The sequence below is a fragment of the Nyctereutes procyonoides genome, unplaced genomic scaffold (genome assembly GCF_905146905.1).
Source record: "Nyctereutes procyonoides isolate TBG_1078 unplaced genomic scaffold, NYPRO_anot_genome, whole genome shotgun sequence".
NCBI lineage: Eukaryota > Metazoa > Chordata > Mammalia > Carnivora > Canidae > Nyctereutes > Nyctereutes procyonoides.
Genome location: NW_026575047.1, coordinates 28,726,750 through 28,737,707, shown reverse-complemented (window position 1 = coordinate 28,737,707; position 10,958 = coordinate 28,726,750).

Sequence of the window (10,958 nt, the reverse complement as noted above, 5' to 3'; positions counted from 1 at the left end):
TCTGTAACACAAATTTAAAAAAAAAAACTAAATTATACTTGAACTAAGTTAATCTATATGAATTAGGCTGATATTTAAATTGTTTTCCTTATATGAATGTTATTATAGGCACCCAAAACATCCTGCTGTGTGGGGTGTTAAGTGGTTCACGAATAAAGCTGAAATGCCAAAATTAATAGCACAGCTGCATGCATAGCAAAACTTGAGCTCTAATTTCATTATGATTTTCCTTCTTATAGATAAATATTGTCACATATATCTTAAGTTTGGGCAAAGGATTTGAGGAAGATGAACCTTCAGATATCTAACAAGTGAGGGAGTAGGTACCAAGGTAAGACTAGCACAGGTAGGAAAAATTACTAGCATCCAGACTGAATGGAAACCATCTTTCCTTCACAGCTCTACTCAGCCCCACTGCTCCAAGAATGCTCTATTGCATCTTGTGATTGGCAAAGCTGCAGATGAACTTCAAATTCCCACAGGCAGCCATAGAACCATGCGGTCTCTAGATTCTTTGGCAGTATGAAGACACCTGGGTTAGTCCACATTAGAGTGATCACAGCCCAGCCCAAGTGAAACAGGATAATCAGGCACTCCCTAAGGGGACCTGATATGGTAAAAGTCCCCAAGTAGACTGCCAACCCCTGGAGAACTGTGTACAAAGCCCATAGGACCATCCATCCCTTCCAGCCCTATGTCCTTATAGCTTCCTCAGAATTATAAGACAATGACCTTCTTTCCCAATGGGGTGGGGGTGCTGCATAAGGGTTATATCACTTTGATTTTTCAGATTAAAACTCTCTACAGGGCAGACCCAGGTGGCTCAGTGGTTTAGCGCCGCCTTCAGCCCAAGGCGTGATCCTGGAGACCCAGGATCAAGTCCACGCCAGGGTTCCTGCATGGGGCCTGCTTCTCCCTCTGCCTGTGTCTCTGTCTTTCTTTCTCTCTCTCTCTCTCTCATGAATATATAAAATTAAAAAAATAAATCTTTAAAAAATAATAAAATAAAATAAAATAAAACTCTCTACAGCACCCGTCTATCCAGATTAGCAGAATGGCCAATACCCTCTCCTTTCCTATCCTGAATTATCAAAGAACTTTAGGGTTTATGTAATCCAAAAGATTCCATCCTGCTCCAAAATGGTTCTTGGAGTGGAAACTTGGCAATCATGTAAACCCATTCTTGGCCTCTGTTTTTTCCTGTCATTGCTTTTGTAGCTGTCACATGGCCTTGTTCTTGAAAACAGATTTATGCTCAAATGTGTGCCCTGTAGGTGTCATGCCTCTCATCCTGAATTACCTATGCTGCTCTGGGCATCAGGTGATTCCATCTGGTGATAGGGTATCTAAGAGGAAAGGGGAATCTTTCCCCAGAGTGTTGTGTCTGGGTTCCTGAGTTCCCAGCAATGTAACAGAATGCTGGACAAGGTCCTCCCATAGTGTATGAAAAAGGACCTTTCTGCCCCCCTCAAAGCTGCATCAGCCAAGGATTCCCTGAGTCAACGCTGGCCTGGACTCTCATAACTCTTGGTTGTTTCCCCTCCGGGCATCAGCCAATCCCCAGGATGGCTGTGTAAGAAACTGGCTCTGGAGCCTGTGACCTCAGGGACCCTGATGCTATTCCCCTTCTACCTTCATACTTCTGCTCTGGAATCAATGCCTCAGAAGTCCCTCCTTTCTTTCCAAGTCCCCATCCATTTCCTATCTCAGAAGGAATGATAACTGCTTTTAAGAGTCGACACTGTCAATCACATGCCAATAGCAATAGAAAGACTGTTCCCAAACACAGTGGTCCATGTAGAATGAATGTATACAGAAGATTTTCTTAGTGTAATTTTGTAGATGAGGACATTGAGGCCCAGAAAGGCTCAATGACTGGCTCAAGGACACACAGCCAGAGATAGACTCCAGGTCTGTATGATTCCCAGCTAATGAATCTATAGATATGAGCGTGGTTTTGGGTAACATCAGCTAGAACAAGAACAGGAAAGAATGCATTTGGGTGCACAGGTTGTGATAGCAGTGAGTACATCAAGGACAACCCAGAACTCTGGCAAAAATCCATCCAGAGCAATTCATGGAACTGCATTTCCTTAGAACCTTCTATCTCTCTAGGTCCTGCTCTTTACTTCCTCTTTCAGTTCCCTTCTTGTCATGCATCAGGCCAAGATATCAAGTCCTTGTGGAATGCTGGGTGGCATCTCTGTCTTTGTAGATGCTGCCATGGATTGGACCCTGAGGGAGAGAAATGAGGACTTCCTGGGAGTCCAGGACTGAGTAGGTACTAGCCCACTATAGTCTCTTAATTACTGTTTGTCACATGGATGTTCACTATACATGTTCACCATGGTGCCTGTTATTTACCACCACCTTTGAAGGATGTCAGTCCCACCCATGACAAATGACCCCTACATAGTTTCTTGAATAAAGAGTTGCTACTTACTAGATTGGTAGTAAATATGTGACTTGAGGGCAGCCAACTCATAGGTTGACCATTGAGTCATAATGAAGATCGGCCTGAAACGTCAGGGCAATGGTAATCAGTGACCCTAGCCAAATTTTCTGCTTTTGGAATGTCACTTGGAAAATACAGAAAGCAGACGAGTTTATCAAAGATGAACAAGAAGACATAAATAGAAGGAAAGAATAAACAGCAAAGTCCCAGCATTGGTGGTGCCTTGAATTTGAGATAAAAAATTGGCCTCTTTTGTGATCTAGTTTCTTTTGTTGAATGTATGTCCTGACAACAAATGTTTTATATTTTTGAGGTAGCTTAACAGGGTCTCTGTTTGTAGCAAAACCAAAAGAACCCTCTCTGAGGTGGGTAAGGATACAGCCCTGTTTTGGGGGTGCAGGCTTTTCATTGATCAATAATTTACTACCACTGCCCAGGCCTGGCCTTGGCTCTGTACTTGGTTCTGGGTCAGGTTGGAGTCTTTTCTTCCCAGATCCCCTTGTACTGTTCTTGGCCTCTTCCCATGGGGCAGATAGCTCCATGGCCTCTCTCAACATGGAGGACTGCCAGGGCCTCACATAGGGATACCAAGCCCCAGGGGTGGGTGCTGCATCACTGGGCAGTGGAGAATGCTCATAAGAACCACTTTTTACTACCTTCTCCATCTGTCATGGTTTTCTCTTCACACTGCTTCTTTCAGCAGCCTGAGTTTGCTGCTTCCTTCAAGGCTGCTGTTCTGGATAAGACGTTACCTAGCTATCTCAGGTCTGGCTTCCTCTTATTTATTTAGGTGTCTCATTGGGTCTCACCTGGCTTCAGGTTTCTTGTGTCATCCTTTGCTTTGTCCAAGATCTCCCCAGAGAGACCAGCCACATCAGCAAAAAGAAAATGAAGTGAGCAGTGAGACTGACCCCTTAAACTGCATCTTGAAGAGATTTGCAAGCCTAGTGCATTTTGGAAGATTACGTTCCCAGAGATTGGCTTAACTCTCTGGTTAATTTAAAACTAAAGTAAAGGGTGAAGACTATTTTCTAGAGTTCTGTTCTTCATGGATGAGGAAATAGGATCATAAAAGCCAACCCCCTTGCCTAAAGTCACACAGGAGGGTAATTTCATATCCTCTAAGAAACCCCGAAATCCTAGCACCTGCTGCATCTCCTCTCCAACACAGACCCTCTCTAAAGTGTTTTATTGAAGGTGTAAGCCACAAAATTAATCAGCCCATTTAGTGAGGTTCTTAGGGAAGGAGGAATGGGACATAGTTTGTACAAATTTTGTGTCACATGTGTTATATTGATACTTCCTCATTTTATTACCCCATGAGTTGCTTATTATTGTACCAACTTCATAACCAGTAAAACCAAGGATCAAGGAGGCTGAATGATAATGATGCTGATCACAGCTATCACTTGCTAAGCACTTGCTATATGCTAGTTCCCAGTTGCTTGCAGGTACAACTCAACCCTGCTCACAACAGCTCAATCAGGTAAATACTCTCACTAAGGGAATTCCCTAAGGACACACAGCTTAGGCTTGAATCGGGTCCTATCACTCTGACAGCTGCCTTTGAGCTGAAGCAGATGTTCACAGAGAATATCAAATTTCTATGTAAAAATGTGTAGGAAACTTTACTGAACCAGCATCAAGCAGGCAAACATGTTTACTGTGTTTATATTCTAGAAAACAAACAAAAATCTCTGAGAGGTAGATGGACAAAGTTTATTTCATATGAGCTTCCCTGATCCACTTAGCTGGGTAAAGGCTAGCAAGAGTTATTGAGTGGACAAATGAGTGAATAACAGATATTTCCATTGCGCTGCCATGAACTGAGTTTGTGACCTTGAGCAATGACTTGGGTTCTCTGAGCGTTTATTTCCTATCTGTAAAATGTAGTGGAGAGAAAGAAAGAGGCATGAAGTCCTAACCAGTTAGGTTAACCTCTGTGCTGAATTTTTGGAGGGCCTTGAACCACCACCCTGGGGCTTCCAGAAGGCTCAGGAAACAGTGCAAGACCTGAGCCCACTCCTTCAGAGTAACTTTCCCCTTTGTACCCGGTCATGTCAGGAATCATCTCTTAGGAGTCAAGCTGGTCTTACCCAGGTAGGAACCGTGATTCTTATTCCCTGGTAATTGGTCTGTGAATGTTATGATGGTACATGGCAAAGGAACTTTGTAGTTGAAATGAAGGTTGCTAATCAGCTGACCCTGAAATCAAAAGATTGTTCTGAATTATTCAGGCGGCCGAAATATAGTCACACAGGCCTTTATGATTAGAGGAACAAGGCAAAACAGTCAGTGAGAGAGAACTGGCAAAACATCAGGAGACAGGAGAGATAGGAAAGATACGACTTGATGAGGACCAGACCCACTGTTGTTGGCCTTAAAGATGGAAGAGGAGGCCATGGGCCAAGGAATGCAGGTAGCCTGCAGAAGTTGAGAGCAGACCCTGGATGACAGCCAGCCAGGAAATGGAAACCTCAGTTGTACAAGTGTACAAAATTAAATTCTGCCAAGAAGCTGAATGTCATCAGACACAGATTCCCTCTTTACCTCCAGAAGGGAATGTAGGTCAGCAAGATGACCATGTGAGACATTCCTTATAGGTATCTCCCCTTAACAAGAGTAATTTGGCCTCTGTCCATGGACAAAAGTGCCTTTGTGGGAGCTTTGGGATGCATATAAGAGACTGTAAAACCCCAATGCAGTCCAAGACTAAGAAAAGCCAGTTTGGGAAGGTAGGCTTTACCCAGGTGACTAATTCACTGACTGTGGTCTGGGCTATAAACCCAGAAATAGCTCCATACCCCTGAGGACTCGGCTGCAAGCCCCATTTGGTTTGGCTTTGGTTTTGTCACCAGTACCATTTGCCAAGGGAGAGACCATGCCTACCCATGTGCTGGGTGATAGACATACAAACCTTCATCCCGGCTGTGATCTCTGAAGTGACCCATAAACCACTTCCAGCCCCTCTTTGTCATAGTGCAGAAACCCCTGGAGGTAAAGCTATTAAACTCAGTCAGGTGAATTTCTGAAAGGGACCTATAACTGGGCTTCCACAAATCCCAGCCCTAGTGGTACAAGCAGGGATCACTCTTATCTGTACCCGCAGAGATTCTGAAGGAGGCCTATACTTGACTCCATCCCTCTTACAGCTGCAGTCCATGGGCAGGCCTGCTAGCACTTATCTGTGCCGCCCAAAGGGCCTGAAAAGACCCTAAACTTGACTCTAGTCCCTCCTGCCATGGTCAGAGACTAGTCCAATCTTCTCAGGGGACCTGGCAGGAGACATGGTTATCCATGCTTTCAGAGGAGATTAAAGTAGTAATCAAAACCCTTCCAACAAAGAAAAGCCCAGGACCAGATGGTTTCACTGGTGAATTCCACCAACTATTTAAAGAAGAAATAATGCCAACCCTTCTCAAACTCTTCCAAAAAATTGAAGAGGAAGGAATACTTCCAAACTCATTTTACAAGGCCAGCTCACTCGAATCCCAAAGTCAGATAAGGACACTACAAGAAAAGAAAACAACAAGCCAATGTTCCTGATGAATGCAGATGCAAAAATTCTCAGCATAATACCAGCAAACTGAGTTCAAGAATACATTAAAAGGACCATACACCATGACAATGGGATTCATCCCTTGTATCATTTGCAGGGATGGTTCAACATATGCAAATCAATTGATGTGACACACACACTTATAGGATGAAGGATAAAAATCATGAGATTCTCTCAATGGGTTCAGACGAAGGATTTGGCAAAATTCAACACCATTTTATGATAAAAACTCTCAACAAATTTGGTATAAAAGCAACATACCTCAACATAGTAAAGCCTTATGTGAACAACCCACAGCTAACATCGTTTTCAATGGTAGAAAGATAAAAGCTTTTCCTTTAGAATCAAGAATAAGACAAGAGTCTTCACTCTCACCATTCCTGTTCAACATAAGACTGGAAATCCAAGGTAGGCCCATTCAATGGCAAAAACCAAATAATCTGAAGTAAAACAAATAATCCAATTTATGGGCAGAGGACCTGACTAGACATTTTCCCAAAGAAGATCTGCAAATGACCAACAGGTACATGAAAAGATGCTCAACATCACTAATCATTAGGGAAATGCAAATCGAAACCACAACTAAATATCCCCTCACACCTGTTAGAATAAGTATTATAAAAAGGATAAGAGGCAGCCCTGGTGGTGCAGCGGTTTAGTGCCACCTGCAGCCTGGGGTGTGATCCTGGAGACCTGGGATCAAGTCCCACATCGGGTTCCCTGCATTGGAGCCTGCTTATCCCTCTGCCTGTGTCTCTGCCTCTCTCTCTCTCTCTCTCTCTCTCTCTCTCTGTGTGTGTGTGTGTCTCTATGAATAAATAAATAAAAATATTTTTTAAAAAAGAGGATAAGAGATAAGTGTTCTCAAGGATGTGGAGGAAAGGGAACCCTCATACACTGTTAGTGGGAATGTATATTGGTATAACCACTGTGGAAAACAATATGGAGATTCCTCAAAAAATTGAAAATAGAGCTACCGTATAATCCAGCAATCCCACTTCTGGGTATATATTTGAAAGAGATGAAATCACTACCTTAAAGAGGTATCTGTACTCCAATGTTTATTTCAACAATATTTGCAATAGCCAATACATGGAAACAACCTAAGAGTCCATTAACAGGTGAAGAGATAAAGAAAATGTAAAAAAAAAAAAAAAGAAAATGTGATATATGTGTGTATACATATATGTGTGTGTATATATGTGGATGTGTATATAATATATACATATATTATATATATTGTATATATGTATATAATATATACATATATTGTATATATATATTGTGTGTATATACACACACACACACACACACACATACAATGGGATATTACACAACAACATGTATGGACCTTGAAAGCATTGTGCTAAATGAAATAAGTCTGATAGAGAAAGATAATTACTCCATGCTCTCACTTATTTGTGGAATCTTAAGGGAAAAAAAACAAGCTAAACCCATAGAAACAGCAAGTGGAGTGGTGGTTTACCAGGGTCTGGGGATGGAGGATGGGTGGGCGGGGGAAATGGGAAGATATTGGTCAAAGGGCATGAACTTCCACTTATAAGATGAATAAGTTCTGGGGATCTAATATACATCTTGATGACTATAATTAACAATACTGTATTGTATACTTGAAAGTTGCTAGGAGAGGAAATTGTATATTTTTCACTACAGAAAAACTGTAATTACATGAAGTGACGGGTGTGTTAACTAACCTTTTTTGTGGTAATCATTTATATATCAGATCATCACCTTGTACACCTCAAACTTACACAGTGTATATGTTAATTATGTCTCAATAAGGCTGGAGAAAAAGAAAAAGGAATGGAACCCCACTGACACCTGGATTTCAGTCTTGTGCAACTCAGAGCAGAGAAACCAGCCAAGCCCGCTGGACTTTTGACCCATACAACCATGAGATAATAAATGTGTTGTTTTAAGCCACTTAATTTGTGGCAATTTGCTCTGGGAATAATAGAATACTAATGACAGGGCCAACCATGAAAACAGGGAACACTCAGTATTTGAAACAAGAGAAATTGTAGGCATATACTCAGTTATCTTCATGTAAGAGCTGAAAGCCAAAGAAGAGGCAGTGAGGAAAAATTTAGAGGCTGGCAATAGCAGGAACAAAAAGGGAGGCTAGATGACTGGAACCCTGGGCAGGATAAGCAAGTGGGATCTGGACCAGGGTGCAGATGCTGCTGTTGCCATGGAAATGACATTTGGTAGAGAGAAATGCATTCCCATTGGCCAATCTGCCGGAAGCTGGAAGCTGGCTGTGTGGAAACCTGGAGCCTGAGGGTGCAAGAAAGAGCAGAACAAGGGGGCCTGTGGTCCGTGAAGCAGGGGCGGAGGTGGAGCTCAGGTAAATAGGTCTAGGATTGAACGTATATCTTCCTGGAGGTTAGGTGGAGGCAGATTCACCCTGTATCATAGATTGTTTTTTGTTGGTATATTTTGAGGCCATATTATTAGATCATAGTCATTTATAGTTATTATATAACTTCTTTAACTGTAATGTTTTTGGCCGTAAAGTCTATTTTTTTCCTCTGACATCATGGAAACAACTTTTTTCATTTAATATATTCCCAGTGTATAGTTTTCTACCCATTTACTTTGAACTTGTGTTCTATTTTAGTGTGCTCATACCCAGCATTCAGCTAATTTTTTGTTTGTTTTTATTTTTACCTAGTGGTCTGTATCTTTTATTGATTAATATAGTCACTTATATTCATTGTGAATGCTGATGTATTTGATTGAATTTCTACCTTATTTGATATTTTTTAATCTGTTCTGCTACTTTTATGTTTTTTTTCTTTCCTGACTCTTGGTTTGAAAATCCCTCACTGGGATGCCTGGGTGGCTCAGCGTTGAGCGTCTGCCTTCAGCCTAGGGCATGATCCTGGAGTCCTGGGATCTAGTCCCGCATCGGGCTCCCTGCATGGAGCCTGCTTCTCTCTCTGCCTGTATCTCTGCCTCCCTCTCTCTCTATGTCTCTCATGAATAAATAAATAAAATCTTTTTAAAAAGTCCCTCCCTTTGTTTCTTCTATTCTTGTTACCCACACTATTTTAACGTGTTTATCTAATTTAGAGCCCAAAGTGAATCCAACTTGTCCTGAACATTTCGAGGATCCTAGAAATATCTTAATTCTGGTAACCTGCCTCTGACCTTACTTGCTGTTATTTTTTAGTACTTTATTTCTATCTTTATTGTGTCTTTTTGTAATCTATTTACAATATTTGATACATATAACATATGCAAGCTATAAAACAGAATAATATAATGAAGACCACATCCCTGTGACCAAACATTTGGTTTAAGCATTAACCATAAATCTGTGCTTCTCCTTTATTTCATCCTCCCTCATTTCCTCCTAAGAGGGAATCTCTATTCTGAATTTTGTGTTTATTATGTAACTTTTAAAAAGTCTGTACTTGCAATAACTATAGAAAAATTTTAAAATAAGCTAAATTTGTTAAACACATTTTGTTAAACAAATTTGTTAGGGCTATTTAAGAATATTAAACTTTCTTCTGACATTGCATTTTGAAAACAAATTCAACCTTATTATTTCCAAGAAAACACATTGTTGTTGTATGTAGCTGCATTCCATCCCTATTTACTGCTCTATACTATTCAATTGAGTGAGAATAACACAGTTGTTCATTTCTTTGCTGAATGGTATTTTCCCAGTTTTTTCTATTATAAACAGTGACACTATGAATTGAACCTCCAGATCCATGGAATTCATTATTATCTTTAAGGCAATTGAGTCGTATTGAGGAAACAGTTAACCAATACAAGAAGAGATATTGCTAAGATATCTCATTCTCTGACGTACAAGAGAGGAAATTATTATATGATTCAGTTGTAAATAATATTTCATAAACAGCACATACTGACTTAACCAAAATTATGATATAACAGTTATGTTGGGAGGATGAGGATGGAACACATGTGTTGATGTGGATGTGTGCATTATTTACAAGGATAAAATACCCTTCTTGCAAAATAGGAAACAGTGGGAGAAACTGATAGTTGCCTATCAATATAAGTTTTTTCTTCCATAGTAAGAAAATTTAAGCTGATAGTGTGGCTGCCTAACGCCCAGAGTTTCCAACCTCCTGTGTGAGAGCCATGATATCAAATTCTGGACAGCGGGATATAAATGGGATTGATATGTACATTTTCTGGGTTGTGCCCTTAAGGGGAAGGATCACGTTCTTTCCACTCCCTTCTCCCTGGTACTATTGGATGAAATGTGGTCATGGTGACAAGCCGTCTTGGATCAGGTGAATAAGGGTCTTTCTGACTTGATGGTCTGCCATTTAGAGGAGAAAAATAAGCTTCTATTTTAAGGCAATGCCATCTTAGTTTCTGTCACAGTATCCAAACCTATATTCTAACTCAGAAACCAAAAGATAATGTCTGAAGTTGAATACCAAGAATGACTGCCATAAGGATGTTATTTAGAAATATTGAATCAGATACCAGAAGAAATATCTAAAAGACTTGAAAAATGTTACCACTGGGAGTCTTGATTTTATCAAGGGGGTGGTGTAGGGGACCAGTATTTACCCTTTTAAGTTATGGCCATGCATTATTTCTGGTAAAATTACCTTAAGATAAGTCTTTCTCACACACACACAAAAATTTATAATTTGTGATTGCTGTCACCTTGAATGAAATATGTTTTTCACACAGGAGATTGAAATTTAAGGTATTAGAGAAAACACTTAGTTATCAAGAGTCTTATTTGAAACCCTACCACTGCCGACAAAAGCTTGATCAATGACATCACTCTCATATTTGAAATCCCACAGCATAAATATATTATAAGATTAAGGATGGTTTCAAAACAGCCAAACTATTACATGACAGTCAAGCAATTTGAAAAAAAAAATGTTTCGATGAGACTATGGGTCACCATTTCAGGGG